Source organism: Microtus pennsylvanicus, chromosome 12, assembly GCF_037038515.1.
Source record: "Microtus pennsylvanicus isolate mMicPen1 chromosome 12, mMicPen1.hap1, whole genome shotgun sequence".
In the NCBI taxonomy this organism is placed as follows: Eukaryota; Metazoa; Chordata; class Mammalia; order Rodentia; family Cricetidae; genus Microtus; species Microtus pennsylvanicus.
In genome coordinates, this window is record NC_134590.1 from 3,260,242 (window position 1) to 3,279,916 (window position 19,675).

General features: G+C 47.7%; 1 protein-coding gene across 5 annotated transcripts in view; it reads right to left on the reverse strand.

Moving 5' to 3' along the window:
• Lrrc8d (leucine rich repeat containing 8 VRAC subunit D) overlaps positions 1 to 19,675 on the reverse strand; it is a 136,719-nt gene that overhangs the window by 98,680 nt on the left and 18,364 nt on the right. For 3 of the 5 annotated variants that reach the window (XM_075942898.1, XM_075942899.1, XM_075942900.1), the window contains one exon: positions 13,016 to 13,164. The exons of 1 other annotated variant lie outside the window; for it this stretch is intronic. The gene's annotated coding sequence lies outside the window, so the exon portion shown is untranslated. Of the gene's footprint in view, positions 1 to 13,015; positions 13,165 to 13,482; positions 13,645 to 19,675 lie in introns of those variants that run through there. One more of the 5 variants, XM_075942901.1, reaches the window with a different exon arrangement.

A 19,675-nucleotide genomic window follows, 5' to 3' on the forward strand; every position in this document is an offset into this window, starting at 1 on the left:
TGTCCTGTGCTGTCACCTGTCAGTGTGTCCTGTTCTGTCACCTGTCAGTGTGTCCTGTGCTGTCACCTGTCAGTGTATCCTGTGCTGTCACCTGTCAGTGTATCCTGTGCTGTCACCTGTCAATGTCCCGTGCTGTCACCTGTCAGTGTGTCCTGTGCTGTCACCTGTCAGTGTCCTGTGCTGTCACCTGTCAGTGTCCTGTGCTGTCACCTGTCAGTGTCCTGTGCTGTCACCTGTCAGTGTGTCCTGTGCTGTCACCTGTCAGTGTCCTGTGCTGTCACCTATCAGTGTGTCCTGTGCTGTCACCTGTCAGTGTCCTGTGCTGTCACCTGTCAGTGTATCCTGTGCTGTCACCTGTCAGTGTGTCCTGTGCTGTCACCTGTCAGTGTGTCCTGTGCTGTCACCTGTCAGTGTGTCCTGTGCTGTCACCTGTCAGTGTGTCCTGTGCTGTCACCTGTCAGTGTGTCCTGTGCTGTCACCTGTCAGTGTCCTGTGCTGTCACCTGTCAGTGTGTCCTGTGCTGTCACCTGTCAGTGTGTCCTGTGCTGTCACCTGTCAGTGTCCTGTGCTGTCACCTGTCAGTGTCCTGTGCTGTCACCTGTCAGTGTCCTGTGCTGTCACCTGTCAGTGTCCTGTGCTGTCACCTGTCAGTGTCCTGTGCTGTCACCTGTCAGTGTGTCCTGTGCTGTCACCTGTCAGTGTCCTGTGCTGTCACCTGTCAGTGTCCTGTGCTGTCACCTGTCAGTGTCCTGTGCTGTCACCTGTCAGTGTGTCCTGTGCTGTCACCTGTCAGTGTCCTGTGCTGTCACCTGTCAGTGTCCTGTGCTGTCACCTGTCAGTGTGTCCTGTGCTGTCACCTGTCAGTGTATCCTGTGCTGTCACCTGTCAGTGTGTCCTGTTCTGTCACCTGTCAGTGTGTCCTGTGCTGTCACCTGTCAGTGTCCTGTGCTGTCACCTGTCAGTGTCCTGTTCTGTCACCTGTCAGTGTATCCTGTGCTGTCACCTGTCAGTGTGTCCTGTGCTGTCACCTGTCAGTGTCCTGTGCTGTCACCTGTCAGTGTCCTGTTCTGTCACCTCTCAGTGTATCCTGTGCTGTCACCTGTCAGTGTCCTGTGCTGTCACCTGTCAGTGTCCTGTGCTGTCACCTGTCAGTGTCCTGTGCTGTCACCTGTCAGTGTGTCCTGTGCTGTCACCTGTCAGTGTCCTGTGCTGTCACCTGTCAGTGTCCTGTTCTGTCACCTCTCAGTGTATCCTGTGCTGTCACCTGTCAGTGTCCTGTGCTGTCACCTGTCAGTGTCCTGTGCTGTCACCTGTCAGTGTCCTGTGCTGTCACCTGTCAGTGTCCTGTGCTGTCACCTGTCAGTGTGTCCTGTGCTGTCACCTGTCAGTGTGTCCTGTGCTGTCACCTGTCAGTGTGTCCTGTGCTGTCACCTGTCAGTGTCCTGTGCTGTCACCTGTCAGTGTCCTGTGCTGTCACCTGTCAGTGTGTCCTGTGCTGTCACCTGTCAGTGTGTCCTGTGCTGTCACCTGTCAGTGTCCTGTGCTGTCACCTGTCAGTGTCCTGTGCTGTCACCTGTCAGTGTGTCCTGTGCTGTCACCTGTCAGTGTCCTGTGCTGTCACCTGTCAGTGTGTCCTGTTCTGTCACCTGTCAGTGTCCTGTGCTGTCACCTGTCAGTGTGTCCTGTGCTGTCACCTGTCAGTGTCCTGTGCTGTCACCTGTCAGTGTGTCCTGTGCTGTCACCTGTCAGTGTGTCCTGTGCTGTCACCTGTCAGTGTCCTGTGCTGTCACCTGTCAGTGTCCTGTGCTGTCACCTGTCAGTGTCCTGTGCTGTCACCTGTCAGTGTCCTGTGCTGTCACCTGTCAGTGTCCTGTGCTGTCACCTGTCAGTGTGTCCTGTGCTGTCACCTGTCAGTGTCCTGTGCTGTCACCTGTCAGTGTGTCCTGTTCTGTCACCTGTCAGTGTCCTGTGCTGTCACCTGTCAGTGTGTCCTGTGCTGTCACCTGTCAGTGTGTCCTGTGCTGTCACCTGTCAGTGTATCCTGTGCTGTCACCTGTCAGTGTGTCCTGTTCTGTCACCTGTCAGTGTCCTGTGCTGTCACCTGTCAGTGTGTCCTGTGCTGTCACCTGTCAGTGTCCTGTGCTGTCACCTGTCAGTGTCCTGTGCTGTCACCTGTCAGTGTCCTGTGCTGTCACCTGTCAGTGTGTCCTGTGCTGTCACCTGTCAGTGTCCTGTGCTGTCACCTGTCAGTGTCCTGTGCTGTCACCTGTCAGTGTGTCCTGTGCTGTCACCTGTCAGTGTCCTGTGCTGTCACCTGTCAGTGTGTCCTGTTCTGTCACCTGTCAGTGTCCTGTTCTGTCACCTGTCAGTGTGTCCTGTGCTGTCACCTGTCACAGTGTCCTGTTCTGTCACCTGTCAGTGTCCTGTGCTGTCACCTGTCAGTGTCCTGTTCTGTCACCTGTCACGGTGTCCTGTGCTGTCACCTGTCACGGTGTCCTGTTCTGTCACCTGTGCGTTCTAATCATGTGTGTGTCTTAAAGTCTAAGTCTGGTCCGTGGTGCACATGTCTGTTTTGGGACCTAACTCTAGACAGCGGTTTGTGTGCCATCTTCTGAGTTCGGGCAGTTTTCAATTCTCTGCTGTATCCTCCGAACTTAACACAATGTCAGGTAAACAAGAGCTAAGAAGATGGTAGAGGGGGCACTGAGATTTAATAGTTGGAACCTGACAAATATCTGCAGACTGGTGAAGCATTAGATGTCAATTCTATTAGGATAATGAGCAAGGGGGGTTAGCAGGAAAGGTGGGTCGGACGGCTGAGGAGGGGACACAGAAGGATCTGAACACGACATGGGATACACTGGAATACACTGATGGTGATGATGTCCGCCGTCAGTGCTGAGGGCCATTGTAGTCACTCAGCCAAGTAGATAATCAACCCTGTTTTAACATGTCAGCAGGGAGAACAGTTCCAACGGGGGGATTGTTTCATCATCTAAGCAGGGTCTGGAGTCAGAACATTCACTGTTATAATTTTATCAGACTTCATACAAGCTTAGTCACTGTCAGTAATCAAATAAAAACTAAAAATCTCTCTTACTGAAACTTCCTGATATCACCTTAAGAACGAGAGACGCGGGGCTGGGGTGTGGCTCAATTGGTAAACGCCCTGAAACCCTGTGTTCAAACCCTACCAGGATTAACTGGGCTTGGCGGCACACAGCTTTAGTCCCACCCCTCGAGAAATGAAAACGTAATGACCAGAAGTCATCTTCAGATATATCATGAGTTTGAAGCCAACCTGGGCTGCATGAGACCCTGTTTCAAAAGAAAACAACTAAGGCCAGGTGTGGTGATGCAGGCCTTTAATCCCAGCACTCGGGTGGCAAAGGCAGGCGGATCTCTGTGAGTTTGAGGCAAATCTGGTCTACATAGTGAGTTCCAGAACAGCCAGAGCTACACAGTGAAACCCGGACTTAAACAAACAAATAAATAAAAACATAATTCATAAAGCCCTGGACAGATGGGAAAGGACAGCGTCATCTCTGGCTTATAGAACCCTGTCATGCAATATTCAGCAAGACCAAAGTTACTGATTTAATGATCTCAAAATTATTCATAATAATTATTATAATATTTATAATAATCCAAGCAATGTACATTATACTCTGTCCTAGAATGCAAAAGCTTACTTATTAAATGCAATAATGTAGCATTCAGTGTGATGTAACCTGGAGATGTGAACGGAGAACACACTGGAGCAGGGGAAACTTGGAGCAAACCAAGCTGCCGCTCACACTGCTTTCCCAGTAATAAAGAGACATCTATAATTAACAGGCCTTCAAGGGTATGCACCCAAGGATCACCACATTGTACCTCATAAAACATTCAAAACCACCCAAGCTACACAAGCTCGCACACAGCACTGAAGAAGAAAGAAAAGACTCTTGAGTGAGACAACACAGCCCGGCAATGGGGACCAGCGTGAAAGAAGGCCATGGCTGCCAACAAGCAAGCAAGGTCATCAGAGGTGATGGCGAAAGCTGAGTTGCCATCACACTACAGAATGGTCAGTATCAGTATATACATCTGGAGAATGGATTTGGGTGTGTGAAGAATGAAGACACCAGCTGTGGCTACCGCTTAACTGGTAGAGTGTCTGCCTAGCATGGACAACGCCCTGGGTTTGATCCCAAAACGACATGGGCCCGGCATGGTGGAATATGTCTGTAATCCCAGAACTCAAAAGGTGGGGACAGGAGAATTAAAAGTCCAAATTTATCGTTGGTTACAAGCCGGAGGCCAGCTGGGGATACAGTAGAGCCTCTCACAAACAAAACAGAAAGTAAAATAAAAGGGCAAAGACACACAAAAGCAAGAAGACTGCTTTAAAACAGTCTGAGGGGTGAGTGTAGTTCAGAGACAGGAGGCCTGTGGTCACTGGAGAGTCCTCGGTTTGTTCTGCTGAAGTCAGAAACTGCTATTTGTTTCTGGCTGCCCAGACCCAAATGATCACACAGAAAGTAGATGAATTACAACACTGTTTGGCCAACAACTCAGGTGTATTTTTAGCTAGCTCTTATATTTTAAATTAGCCCATTTTTATTAATTTATATTTTATCATGAGGCTCATGGTTTGTTACCTCTTGCTCTCTGAGCTGTTACATGGCATCTGCCTCCTTTGGCAGCTCCATGGCGTCTCTCTGACTTTACCTACTCTCTCTATTTCCCTTTCGGCCTGACTATATTTTGCCATGTTACAGGCCAAAGCAGCTTTATTCATTAACCAGTAAAAGTAACACATATACAAAAGGACATTCCACATCATCTGCTTTTTTCTGTCTAATTAAAAAGGAAGGTTTTAACATAATAAAATTACACAAACAAAACAGGTATAAAGCAAAAATTAGTTACAATATTTTCTGTGAGTCTAAAGTTTATCTAATTTATCTTTTATCATAACTAAGGAAAACTGTAATTATAACTATCTGTCTTTAACTCTTCAAAGACCCCAGAAGGATATATTACCTAAGTAAACAGGAAGTGTAAGCAACTTCCAGAGATCTAAGACACCCACATCATTCCCCAGTATCACAAAAATCTAAAACAACAAATTTAAACCACGTATGAACTTCGTACAGTATATTAATATGTCAATTATGCTAACGAGACTAAGTTATGTAGATGTGCCTGTAACAATGAAGCAGTGTATTGAAAGCCCAAGAACAGATACACCCAGTGAACAGAGTTCCACAGTCGCCATAGTACCAGAAGGGTAGAGTGGATTAAATGATAATGGAAAGTGGAGGGAAATTACTTAAAATATGACTCCATACCTGGGAGTCAGAGACAGGCGGATCTCTGTGAGTTCGAGGCCAGCCTGGTCCATAGAGCTAGTTCCAGGGCAGGCTCCAAAGCTACCGAGAAACCCTGTGTCAAAAAACCAAAAACCAAAACAAAAAGTGGGTTCAAGATAAACTGGGCCAGGTAGAACCCACCTATAATCATAGCGCTCCAGGGTACAAGCAGGAGGACCAAGAGCTGAAAGGCATGCTCAGCTACGTTTGAAGTCTGAAGCTAGCCTGAGCTAAGTGAGCCTCTGTTGCCCCGCTGAAGCTAGCCTGAGCTAAGTGAGCCTCTGTTGCCCTGCTCTTTTTCTGTGAGACAGGGTTTCTCTGTGTAGTCCCGGCTGTCCTGAAACCCACTCTGTAGACCAGATTGGTCTCAAACTCAGATCCACCTGTCTCTGCCCCCTAAGTGCTGGACCTAAAGGCGTGCAACACCACCACAGGGCTATGAGCCTGTGTGTGTGTGTGTGTGTGTGTGTGTGTGTGTGTGTGTGCGCGCGCGCATGCGCAATAAGCAGATACATTCTAGAAAGTAATGAGACATATACACATGCCTAGCCACAGATACAAACACAAATTATTAAACTCAATAAAATATTTTCAAACAGCAACACAAAATTAATTCATAGAACATATGAGATACTGTATAAAAATTCTTTCAAGGAAAGGGAAGACTCTCTCACACAGACACACACACACACACACCAGAGATGCCAAAGACATAAAAAGATGCTCAGGGAAAGGACAGTTAATTAATGAAGACATCTCAACTTCAACAACGATCACAGAAAGGCAAAATTAAACTATGAGGCCCAATTAAAGCCAGTTAGCAACCACAGGAAATCTGTTCGTAAAACAAGTCGTTATGGTTCTTAGCTTTTATAGAGAGACATGAAATCACTTGTATGTTTATGACACGGAAAAAGATGTGAGCCCATCTAGAAGGACAAATGGTGCTAACGGGGAGGGGCAGGAACGGCGAGCGTGGTGGAGAGGAGAAAATGCTCAGCACGCATTCTTGTATGAAAACCTTAAAGAAGGCTAAGGACGTTATGAAACGTCAGGTGCGGAGGAGCATGCCTTGATCTCAGCACCCAGGAGGCAGAGACAGATGGATCCCTACGAGTCCAAGGCTAGCCTGGTGTAGCCAATGAGACCACTTCCCTAAAAAAACAACAAAAAAAATCATTACAGGGCATTGATGGAGATAAAAACTTTACATTTACACCAGACTTAATATTTGCACAAGTGTGTGCTGTAATCCAATAATGGGCGTTGCACGTAACTGTATCAAAAGCTCATCCAGCTGGACAGACGGCTGAGTATTGACAAGCAGCACCCGCAGGGTGGCTCACAATCACCTGTCACTCCAGCTCCAAGGCATCCACTGCTGTCTAGGGGCCTCCACGGACACATGCACAAGTGATACACACTCACCCAGACACACACATACACAAAACAAATAACTCTACACACCCTGCCTCCTTAGAGCAAAGGGAAACACATCTATGAAAATCAAAACTATTTCCAAAAATGTTGGCTCCCTTACAACTCTCTTCTGAACAACTGCACACTCGCCAAGGTTTGAACTTCAGCTTCACTGGAAAGGCAGGTGGGACTAGACAAACCATGAGTACTGCTTTCTATGGGTAGGGGTGAGGGGAGGGAGAGCACAGGAGGCAGAGAGGGGGCTGTTTAAGACTGGGGCCTGCCCAGATGTGGAATAGGCCAGGCTTTGTCTATATAAGTCTCAGTCTATGCCTGCCTCTGTTTCTCTTTATAAACAGGTCGTTATCCAGCACACATAGTACCAGGATACCCACAGATCATCGACACAAGTATCTGGAAAGTATATGAGATGGTAAATAAATAGGGGACAGACATACACACAAAACAAGATCGCCATTTGCAGTCCAGGCTACCTCCACACTCCTACTCACCTCCATGCCTGGCCTAAGACATGTTTTTCTTTATTAACTAGATAAAGAACTTTATGTACTAAGCCTAGTAGACTTCACTGACCCACGTAACCCATATTAAGCAGAACACTGGCAGGATTGTCCTAACAATCAATATGAATGTCTACACTTTCCCCCACGACGGACGACGAACAAATAACAGGACCCTTTCCACAGGCTTCACACCACAGTGCAGAGACGAAGAAGGCTGAGACACTCGTGGCTGTGGGAACTGAGTACAAGGCTGGTCTGGGACGGCTGCAGGTAAGACAGCACACGGCAGCGATGCTGCTGCAAGTAAGACAGCACACGGCAGCGATGCTGCTGCAGGTAACACAGCACACGGCAGCGATGCTGCTGCAGGTAAGACAGCACACGGCAGCGATGCTGCTGCAGGTAGGACAGCACACGGCAGTGATGCTGCTGCAGGTAAGACAGCACACGGCAGCGATGCTGCTGCAGGTAGGACAGCACACGGCAGCGATGCTGCTGCAGGTAAGACAGCACACGGCAGCGATGCTGCTGCAGGTAACACGGCACACGGCAGCGATGCTGCTGCAGGTAACACAGCACACGGCAGCGATGCTGCTGCAGGTAGGACAGCACACGGCAGCGATGCTGCTGCAGGTAAGACAGCACACGGCAGCGATGCTGCTGCGGGTAAGACAGCACACGGCAGCGATGCTGCTGCAGGTAACACAGCACACGGCAGCGATGCTGCTGCAGGTAACACAGCACACGGCAGCGATGCTGCTGCAGGTAACACAGCACACGGCAGCGATGCTGCTGCAGGTAACACGGCACACGGCAGCGATGCTGCTGCAGGTAAGACGGCACACGGCAGCGATGCTGCTGCAGGTAACACGGCACACGGCAGCGATGCTGCTGCAGGTAACACGGCACACGGCAGCGATGCTGCAGTGGGTGTCCGAGTCCTGGCAAAAGCAAGGAATGGATGAGGGAGGGATGATAAGAAGAAATCAACTATAAGGATTTCAAAATTGACCATGTGCTGTGGAATAATGCTCTTGTACACTATAAAGATTTATCACTCGTGTTGGTTTAATAAACCGCTGCTTGACCAGTAGCCAGACAGGAAGTATAGGCAGGGCAACCAGATTCTAGGAAGAGGAAAGGCAGAGATGCAGTGGCCAGCCAGAAGCAAGATGAGAATGCCTCACTGAGGAAAGGTACCAAGATACCTGGTTAAACATAGATAAGAAGTATGGGTTAATTTAAATTGTAAGAGCTAGTTAATAATAAGCCTGAGCTAATAGACCAAGCAGTTTATTATTAATATAAGCTTCTGTATGTTTTGGGGGTATTGAATGGCTGCAGGACCAGGCAGGATAGAAACTTCTGTCAATAATCATGAGAAACAACCTGGAAACAAGATTAAACCTGAAGTCAGGGCTTTGGACGATCACCATTCTAATGAATGGCAAAGAGGGAAAAATCACACCCAGGAATCCTTACAGTTTGAGAGGAAATGTACTAAGGATGTTGGCCACCTCTTCACCATTTTCAGCCTCGTTTTCCTTTGGCCCTGAATTGGCTTAACATCCTGAGGGAATCCTGTACCGTGAATTCCTGCCTCATGTGCAGAAGTACCTACTATTTCCTAGACACAGAGATTCTACAGTCATTACTCGATACCTAGTTGAGCGATAGTAAGTAGTTTTCTCACCAGAGATGACAAAAATAAAACCCTAAATAAGTCAAGACCTCTGAGATCCGTTAGTAAACTAAAGCACCCTAATTTCTGGGAGAGCTGTGAGCCAACGCACTACAATTCCCAACCGAGACAATGACGTTTACTTTATAACCCACATGAAGAAGAGTAAGAGGGTTTTGAAACAACGAAAACCTTAGCTTGTGTTGATCTCCACTGCAAATTTGCTCTTGATCCCCAACTTCTCCTTGGCATTTAACATCAAAGCCAGTTGGTTTCCCTTCACTCTTGGCCTCTCTGCTGGAAGAGACAAACCCACTTCTCAAGCAAGTCTTCAGCACAGACAGAAACGGCAGGGCCTGGCATTTAAGAAAACCTGGATATATCGATTCATTTTTCCCTTAAAGAAACAAAAACAAGCACCTCACTTTTCCTCCATTTCCCTTTCCCATCTCCACCCTCGTGTTTTAACAAAGCACTACAGTCAGGACGTCAGACCACTGAAGACACTAATAACTAAAGAGAAGACAGCGCTTTGTTTCATTTCCCAAAGAAAATGCACCACAAATTTCCATTAGTATCTTTCTAAATATGACATAAAACTCTCATTAAGCAAAGCCTCAAACTTAAGTAGTGCAAAGATAATAAAATAAAATTATTTCTGCATACGAACCTTTGCTTTTGAACAAAAGTTTTTGTGTATCCCAAGTTGGCCTCAAACTCACTAGGTAGCTTAGGCAGTCCCTCCCTCCTCAATCCTGGAATTATAGGTGTGCGACACCACACGCAATCTACACCGAACAAGGAATCAAACCCAGGGCATCTTGCATGGTGCACAAGCACTGATCAACAAAGCTAGATACCCAGCCCCATCTAGGAACTATTAAAAAATATTTCATGTCTTAATGTAAAGTTCGGTAAGTATAATGTGAAGTTCTCAGCAGGTAGGAGAGTCGGGGAATGTGTCATGGCTAAAGGCTACAGGCAGAACCACACAGCAGGTATGAACTGACTTACTTCTGGAGACACAAGGCAGAGAGGGTTCTTTTTAATACTGAAAGCTTGCAGAGTGTTGGTCTAAGTCCCCGAAATGGTACATGCTCACTGACAGCTGAGATGAGATGCTGCAGATTAACCTACACTCTATAAATTTTAGAGAACATAAATACGTTCACGTAAGCACGACTAGATCAATGGTGGACACAGAAGAGGCAATGCCTCAAGCTGTATGCCAAGTCTAAACAGAAAAGAAAAAAAGACTAGAACTGGGGACATCTGATCCTGGGTGCAGGCTCCTTTTGTGGACTGACAAAGGCCCACCTAACTTAGCACCACTCTCTCTTCCTGAGGCAGCAGCTTTCCAGACTACCAGAGGGCCAAAAATCTAAGACCCCAGTCTAAGACCCAGCATCCCCATTGGCTAACACAGCCCCTGCTTAAGACCCAGCATCTCCATTGGCTAACACAGCCCCTGACACGCTTCTTGTGGACTTTAGTTTTCTGTCCAATCACGGACTGTTTCACCTCGCAGTTGCCAGAACCCCACTGATTACAGGTAAGATACAGAAAGTAGCCCTGCAAACAGACAAGAACACCTAAAAGGCTGTATTACTTCTGAGTTTAAACTCTACTGAGGGCGCTGGGGAGAGGCTCAGGAGTTAAAAGCACTGCAGCTCTTCTAGAAGACCCAGGTTCAATTCCCAGCAGCCACATAGTGACTCACAACTGTCTCTAAGTTCAGTTCCAAGGGATCTGAGGCCTTCTTCTGACCCCCACAGGTACCTGGCACACACATGGTATACATACATACACATTTACATACATACATGCAGGCAAAATTCCCATATGCATGAAATAAAATAAATCTTAAAAACCAAAACAAAAACCCCAACTCCACTGAGGTGGGACTATACCCCGTCAGAGGGTCAGCAAACTAGTTCACCATACCTTAAAGCAGAGTGACAAACAGATACAAGCACAGTACCAAGCAATTAATAAACCTGAGGGCAATGCATACACTTGAATAAAATATATGAAAAATAACCGCCATGTGCATCCTTCAGAAATATTTTTTGTGAAATTAAGTATAGCTGCATGGAAGGCTGTTTGCTTAGTGCACACAAGGTCCTGAGTTCAATCCTCAGCAGGAAAAAAAGGAGAGAAAGGGAAGAGGGAGGGGCTTGAATGGTTTGCTTTTATCCTTACGGTGTATCTGGAAGAAGAGGCATAAATACAGATAATATACAATTCAATTCAAACCCAAGTCAAGGCAGCAAGGAGGAAATTAACTGCTCGGGCCATAAAAAAATATTTTGGCTACTGTTGCTATATTATACCAACTGCCAACATTTTTAAGGTGCTCAAAACACCTATCTTTAAAGACATTCATGTTATGGGACTGGCCAAGTGGCCAAGCAGATAAAGGTGCTTGCCACCAAGCCTGATGATCTGAACTGACCCTGGGGACCCACACGGAAGGAGAGACATGTCTCCTACCACTTGTCCTCAGACCTCCACATGTGTGCTGTGCCCTATGTGAGTCACACAAAATAAATAAATAAATAGGATAAAAATGTTTAATCTGAAGAATCATCGAAATACGGAGATATTATCATTGAAATTTTCTCCAAACTGTTGATATGAAAAAGAAGGTGGGCACAAACTTATTGGCATTATCTGAGAGCTTCTCTTAAAGCAAAATTAATTATGCAAAAATGTATTTTGATGTAACATCTTCAGGATAAGAATGATATAATTAGACTAGGTGTGTATGAAGTTACAAGTCTTTGATTCCAGCATTTGGGGAATAGAGGCCAGGAAATCTCTGGGCTCCTGGCCACTCGAGACTACATGGTGAGACTGTGCTCTGAGTGGCACAGATCTGAATTCAGTCATCAGCTTGCCTCTTGAGAAAGCCTGCTTGCCCCCAAAGATGAAGGACCAAAGTATGCACAGAAAAAGGTCCTCCTTTTGGCCGAGTCTTACTTCCCTCCTGTCATCTGTTTAAACTGCAACCTCCAAAACAACTGTCTTCTCTGCTGCTCACACACTGAACCCGTCCTAATAACCACCCCATCAGCCCTTCTCAGCCAAGGTGGCTCCCTAGTGACCCTGCTCAACACAGTCATTTCCCGGGGAGAAACAGGGGCCATCAAGTAACACCAGGCCGTCTCCTTCAGTGAAGGAGAAGCCAACCTAAGTCCACAGAGGAAGAGCATCTTCAGAAATGAAGGTGTGAAGTCTACAGTATAAACCCACCTGTTCCCAGGCATTTTACTCTCCTTTTGCTAACATCTGGAACCAAACAAGGCATGGCTAGAGAATTCTATCGGCCTCGTGAGTGTGAGAAAAGTCAATCTCTATTTTAGCTTGGTGACAACTGGAATTTAATAAATTAAGAGTGTCTGGCTCATATTTTATAAAGCTCCATGTTTCCACAGAGTGAAACCACAGCAGAGGTAAGGAGCCAGACACCAGACTAAACACCTCAGAACTAACTGCTGTGGCTCACTTGTGGTCCCCACTTCTCTGGCATTTGTGATGGCCTGGCTCTACAAGCAACCCACCTCCTCGGTTGGTTCCCAGCCTAGCTGTCAAGCTTCCCTTACTCCTCCTTGCTCAGAGCCATCAGCTTCCTCCTTCCTTCTCCACTTTCTCCCTCACACCAACTTCAGACACCGGACAGCCCCAAGCTTCCCAGAACGGTATTTAGACAACCTCAGGCCAGCGAGAGAGGAACAAAGAGCAGCTGCTCAGGGCAGCAGCTGGAGAGGGTAGTGAGGGCAGCTGGGGACTTCAGGAGGCCGCCCAGACAGTGTAGGGCACCCCAGGGGCCAGCCCAACCTGGAGAGCGCCAATCTAGGGGAGCATGCAGAGGTCCCCAAACGGCGCTGCCCTTTTCCAGCCCCGTCCCATACACCTGGGCGGTGGCGACAAAGTGGTAGAGCCTCCTGGAGGAGGACATAGTGGCAGGGACAGGCGATCGAAAATGTCCCTGCGAGCGAAGACCCCTCGCCTTCCCGCCCCGGCCCGCGCACCTGGACCAGGTGGCTACCCTGCTCCCTCAGGGTGCTCTCGAGGACTCGGCTGCTGGCGGGCGGGCTCCGGGGGCTGGAACCGCTGCGACGCGAGACTTCACTCCTCCATCCTGGGAGCCGGCAGCACGTTACAGTCAGCAGTGCACTTCCTGTTTCAAAAAGAGCGAGAGAGTGTGTTGGCCGAGGGGGGCGCGGAGCAGCCGCCCAGCGAGGGAGCGAGCGGGTGGGCTAGCAAGGGGCAGCGGCTTGCATAACCGGCCATCTAGCCCGCGATGGCCCCGCGGGCCCCGGGGTCCGCACCACCCGGCTCGCTTCCCGGGGCCCGGCCTCCCCCTGCCGGCCGCGGCTCCGGTCCAGCGCTCCAGTCCGAGCTGCAGGGCGCACCTCCCCGCCGCCGACTCCACCACGCTCCAGGCTCCCTCGGGGTAGGCAGCCCGCACTCGGTCTTCCCTTCCCTCCTGCCTCACCTCCCGGTCCAGCCTCCGCCTCCCAAGAGAAGAATCACCTCCGGGAAGGTATACAGGCAAGACCCGAGCTTTGCCAGGGGAGAGGAGGCTGCAAGTATGCAAATCTGGGAAGTTAGCAGCTACATCCCAGCACTGGCAGTAGGGAGCTTCAGGATGGGAAATTACTTGTCTGGTGCTGACTCAAAAAGAGAAGCGTGCGCACAGCTGCCGCAGTAGAGCTGTCACGGAGTCGGGGTGGGGTTGCGGGGCACCCCGCAAATATGCTGAGTTCCTCCTAGGGTCTCCGTTGAGACCACGGATCGTCAGTCCATTTACCAGACACACGCCCCCAACCCCCGCAACATAACCGTAAACTTTTGTTCCAAATGATTTCGAATCACAGAAAAGTTCTTAAGTTCTGACATCACGTTCATTTTGATCAAACTCCGACTTCACTTCCTTTTCTATTTTTTAAATTTTTTAAAAATTCATTTATGGCGGGGAGGGGGGGGTAGGGTGGGCGGCGCATGCGTACTGCGATGCACGTGTGCCGGTCTGAGGACTCTGCTCAGAGTCGGGGCTCCCTTTCCACCCCATGGCTCTAACTTAGGTGGTCTGGCCAGGCTTGGTGACAAGTCTCTTTTACAGGCTGGCCCTGACTTAAAGAAATTTCGGAGCGGTAAACTAAGGCGTAGGGGGGGGGCGGGGAATGCAGCGAGAGGAGGTGACTCGGCAGTAAAGACACTCGAGGCCTACAGGTGGAAGGAGGGAACCAATTTCCATAATTTGTCCTCTGACCTCCATGAGTGCCTTGGCACACAAATGTCCACTTGCATACAAATAAATAACTGTAATTTTTTTTAATTTGTAAAAAAGCAAGCAGGTGACTCAAAATCTACTGGAGTCAAGAGTTCGCCAGTTTCAGAAGTTGGCCAGAGTTTGCAACCTGCTTGCCCCTGCACCTGGGACCTCTCAGGCCACAGGCACTTAACAGAAGAAGGTTGTGATATCAGCCTGCTGGTTTCAATAAACTGGTCTTGTTTCCAAACCCAAAACAGAACCGAGACAATAAACTCTGAGACAGAAGGAAGAAACTGGTACAAATTGAAGTCCTACTCAGTGCCTGACAGATCTTACTCCCCTCTAAGGTCTTAGCATCTCCCAACAGGTCTGGAGACCCTTGCTCCCATATTCCCAGAGGAGTAAACAGGGTCAAGAAGTCTCCCCAACAGAATGGTCCACTGGAGAGCTGGATATGGGTTCTTCCTAAGTATAAAATCTGGCTCATTTCCCCTACACTAAATTCCTAAGACAATAGCGCGTTCTAGGGGAAAAGCCAAGCGCTCCAAGACCATCTGGGATCCATCCCTGGTCTCGGAAGGAGCCTGTAGTTCTCTGGCTCCCATTCTGGGGCGTGCTGGGTTTGTCACCCACCTGACTTTGCAAGTACCTTGACTCGTGCAAGGGACATGGTGCGCTCATCCACAATCAGTGCTGGCTCTATGAGGCTTTTCATAGTTACTTGGTAGCAAAAGTTCAAGAGGTTCTGGTGGCCGCTCACATGCCAAGGTACAAAGTCTGTCCAATACAGAACCTAACTAGCAAATATTTGTCCCGTGAATTCCTTTTTCCCTAATGGGGAAATTTTAAGAAGCCAAATGTTGCTTGCAGAATTGAATGCCTGCCTGAGGTTTTTAGGAAAACGACTGACCGCTTCCCACTGTGCATTTCCTCCAGCTCGAACACTCATTTCTCATCTGTCGGTCGCATGCAGCTATTACTCTCTTGACACAGGCTAAGGAATGAAACAGACCTTTCAAAGTGATCAGGAATCCTGGCAGTAATGACATGCAGACAACACAAACTGCATCTCTCCGGCCCCGCCCTTCTCCTTCACAACACCACAGCTGCACAGAGGTTCAAATGGCAGAGACTAGCCAGAGGGGCCACAAGAATGGGTGACAGTCATGCTATTCCTCAAGTAGTCTATTGGGGGCTTATCTCTAAAACTTTCCTGAGGGGTTCAGAGTCCTTTTAGGCCTCTTCTACCCACCCACTTCCCACTGCTGAACCAGACAAACCCCAGCCCTTCAATGCTTTTGACAAACTTCCCAAAAGGCTACCAGGCATTAGCTGACAATCTCTCACAGTTTAAAACCAGTCAACAATCACAAGCTTTGAGCCAGGGATAGTGAGACACACCTTTAATCCAAGCACTCAGGAGGCAGAACCAGACTGATCTCTGTGAGCTTGAGGCTAGCCTAGTCTACAAAGTAAGTGCCAAGACACACAGGGATACACAAAGGAACCCTGTCTCAAAAACAAACAAACAAATAAAAATCAGCAGGAGCAGCTTTGAAGGACATAATTTCATCTTTAAAACATTTTGTTATCCCTGTCTTCATTCCAGGTACTTACTATAACTCTAAGAGTCCAAAATAATCTCTGAAGAAAAGCAAACTTTTTTTGGGGGGGGGGGCAGGGTCTCACTATATAGCCCTAGCTGGCCTGGAACTCACTATGTAGAGTAGGCTGGCCAGGAACTTGCAGATCTGCCTGCCCCGGTCTCCTGAATTCTGGCATTAAAGGAGTTCACCACCAACTCCTGAAAAACAACATAACTCCTAGAAAATGCCAAGGAAGGTCTGGAGAGCTGGCTCAGCAGGTAAGAGTATAGGATGTTCTCGTAGGACACAGGTTCAATTCCCAGCACTCATATGGTAGCTCTCACCCATCTGTAACTCCAGGGTCTCCAATGCCCTCTTCTGGCCTTCTCGGGCACTAGGCATGAACATGAGACATGAACATACATGCAGACAAAACACACATCCAAAATAAAATTTAAAAATCTTTTTTAAAAACTCACAGAGAGAGAGAGAGACAGAGAGACTTCAGAGATACCTTGGTCAGTAGGGTATTGACTGAGTTCCATTCTCAGTACCCATGTAAAAAGCCAGGCATGGTGACGAGAGAGCGTAATCCCAGAGTTTTAGACAGGAAGATACTGTGACTCGCAAGTCACCCAGCCTGGCAGAATCAGTAAACCCCAAGACCCACATGGAAAGACTGACTCTAAAAGCAAGGTGGAGGGAGGGCTGCAGAAGAACCATGCGCAGTTGACCTCTGACCTCCACACATATGTATCTACATGCAAGCATACATGCCTGCATACAAACGAAAAACAAAAGGCAAAGAAACAGCCATATTGCCTCCTAGAGCCTTAACTTCTATGTGATCTACTGAGATCACACCATCTTGCTTTTTAAAATCTCCCCTAGATAGATTGGAGACATTCAGTCATTAACATAAAAAGTCAACAGTAAGCGCCGATACAACTATGATACATAGTCCCACCGAATGCAACAGTCTCCAGCATGCTGATAAACCCCCAACATGCACCAGGTCTGTGCAGCACAGCACACTCCACCCCAGTACGGTCGTTCTTCAGCTGTCTGTGCACCATAGAACAGTTTCCTCTTCTACTGCCCTACGAGGAAAAAGCTGAAATCACAGTGTGACCAAAAGAGAACAAGAAAGCATGCTTCTAGGGGGGTCAAAATGAAGGTGGGCCGCTCATGGTGGCACTCTCCTGAATATCCCTGCACTTTAGAGGTGGATGATGGGTCTCAAAACAAAGAGTAACAACACTGATTTTACAGGAATTAAGGGAGAAGGGAGGTCTTTGAAGGCCATCTCTCCCTCAAATCCACAACCTGGGGCATGGCAAAGCCCTTTGAAAGGCTCTAAACAGTTATCTTCTCTCCAAAGCAATGCTGCTTGCTCTTCATCTTAAGCAAGGCACCCCTTTGAAGGTTGAAACTGTTTGCCACAAGGTTTCTCGGGGCGCCTATCAGAATGAATGGCAGATGGGTTTGCATTTGTGAGGACGAAAACTGACAAGCTGTCTGATTCCCTAAGCGATGCCCTCTGTCCCCACGGCCCTCGCGGCAGATGTGGCTGCCTCAGCCCTCCCTCCAGGAGGATGCACGCAGCAGTACCTTCTGGGAAGGTGGCTCCTGGCACAGAGGCAGGTCCTGGCCTATGGCTTTCAAAGAAGCTGTTCTCGAGCCAACTGGCTGGTTCAACTGGCATGTCCCCCAGAGAGCTATTACCATCTTCATGGAGCCAGAATGAGTGTCCCTTCCCGGGGAAAGTGGAACATGGGGCTACAAATCTCTTTTTAAGAGCTGGGTATTCTCAGCCTCCAAATCCAAGAGTCATGAATCTCCTGACTTCGAAGAAAATTAATACGCACCCACAGGCCTCAATATCCCAGACCAACCTACCCCACAGAAGTCTCCCAACTGCCTGGGCAGGAAGAGCTCGGAAGAAGCAGGGGACCACAGACAATTTTCTTTTCTTTTTAACTTATTTTTATTCTGTGTGTGAAGAGTTTGCCTGCAGGTGTTACGGGCATCGCGTGCACACAATGCTGACTGGTTTTCTAAAGCAGAGGGTTAGCGAGCTCACACGCACCTGGGGTCTAGCCTTCCTCCTTTTAAGTGGACAGAAATGTGTGGGTACACTTTGTCTGTAGCTATGTGCCATGTATCTTTTACTCAGGATAAAAACAAAACCCTCACTTTTACAACAATAATCCGGTGCTAGCTTGGAGGCACAATCGAGATTGGGAACGCCAGAAGAACTGCTACAAGCTTCACCAGCCTGGGCTACAGGGCATGACCTCACCTCGAAAAGTAAACAAACCCACGAATGAATAAGTCATAACTTGTAACAGTTGCCTCGACTCCTCATTGTTTTGGCAAATATTGGTAAACCTGAAAGCACAACTGTTTATTTTGCAACTGACAACTGATTCTAGGTTGTCATGGCACCAGCAGATGCAGATGTGATTCAAGATGTAGATGTTGATGCAGCCAAGCATCCTTTTATTTAAGTAGTAAGACATGTCCTGCAATAAACTGTGACGGACAAAACTGTAACACTGTAGTGCATGTCCTTTCTCGCTCTTTAGTTAGTAGGTTGATGTCTCTGATTTTGAGGGTAACACAGGAGCATAAAAGAGGACAGAAGTTAGACAGCATGTGGTGGCCCACACCTGTAGTCCTAGTGCCTGGAGACAGAGACAGGAGGACCAGAAGTTCAAGAGAATTCTCTCCCACACATCAAGTCTGAGGCCATTGTGGGCTGCGTAAGGCCCTATTCCAAAAACCAAAAAAGATCTCAGCAATAACAAAAAAGATGTCGCCGGGCGGTGGTGGCGCACGCCTTTAATCCCAGCACTCGGGAGGCAGAGGCAGGCGGATCTCTGTGAGTTCGAGACCAGCCTGGTCTACAAGAGCTAGTTCCAGGACAGGCTCCAAAACCACAGAGAAACCCTGTCTCGAAAAAAAAAAAAACAAAAACAAAAAAAAAAAAAAACCAAAAAAAAAAAACAAAAAAAAAAAAAGGAAAAAAAATAACAAAAAAGATGTCGCAAAAGTTTCACTAAATCCAAATACCCTCAAACAAAATGTTCCCGGAAAGACATCACAGGGAACACTGGCTTGTCTGCTGGCTGCTGACCGTGTGCACTGAGCATCCTCCTTCAACGCTGGGTATCTCAGCTTCCTTCTGAGAAGAACTGTTTTCATTTCCTCGGTGCGTTCTTACCTCTAAAGCAATTTACTTGAAACCCAAGCAACTTAAAAATAATTTGTCCTAACAAGCCTAACAGGTATCATGATCATTGCTAAGGCACCAAGTCTCTTAAAATGACTTTTTTATAAAACTGTGTGTGCCTACGATCTCAGCTCGGAAAGCAGAGACAGGAAGGTCACAAGTTCCGAGGGCTGGAGGCGTGCACAGAAACAGATACCTAGCAATCCCCAGGAAATATAATAATAAAGACTGAGTTTATGTGCGTACAAGGAGCTAACATAGCCAACCACACATAAGAGGTAGGAGTAGCGAATGCAGAAGATGACAGGGAATAAGGCACACACAACACTATATTGACAACAACCAATCTTTATCACCTACTGCCGCAAAGACTACAGGAAGAAACACGGATTGTGAGAAGCCCAGGGAACAGAGTTAAACGGATTGGTTTTCATCCCTTTTACTTTCAATGGAACAGCCATCGTAAATAAAAATAAAAGTGTCCAGGCAAGCCCAGAAACTATATTATAAACTTTTGAAAGCTGATGGTCAACGTTTGATTTGTTTGTTTATTTGTTTGTTTATGGTTTTTTGAGACAGGTTTTCTCTATGT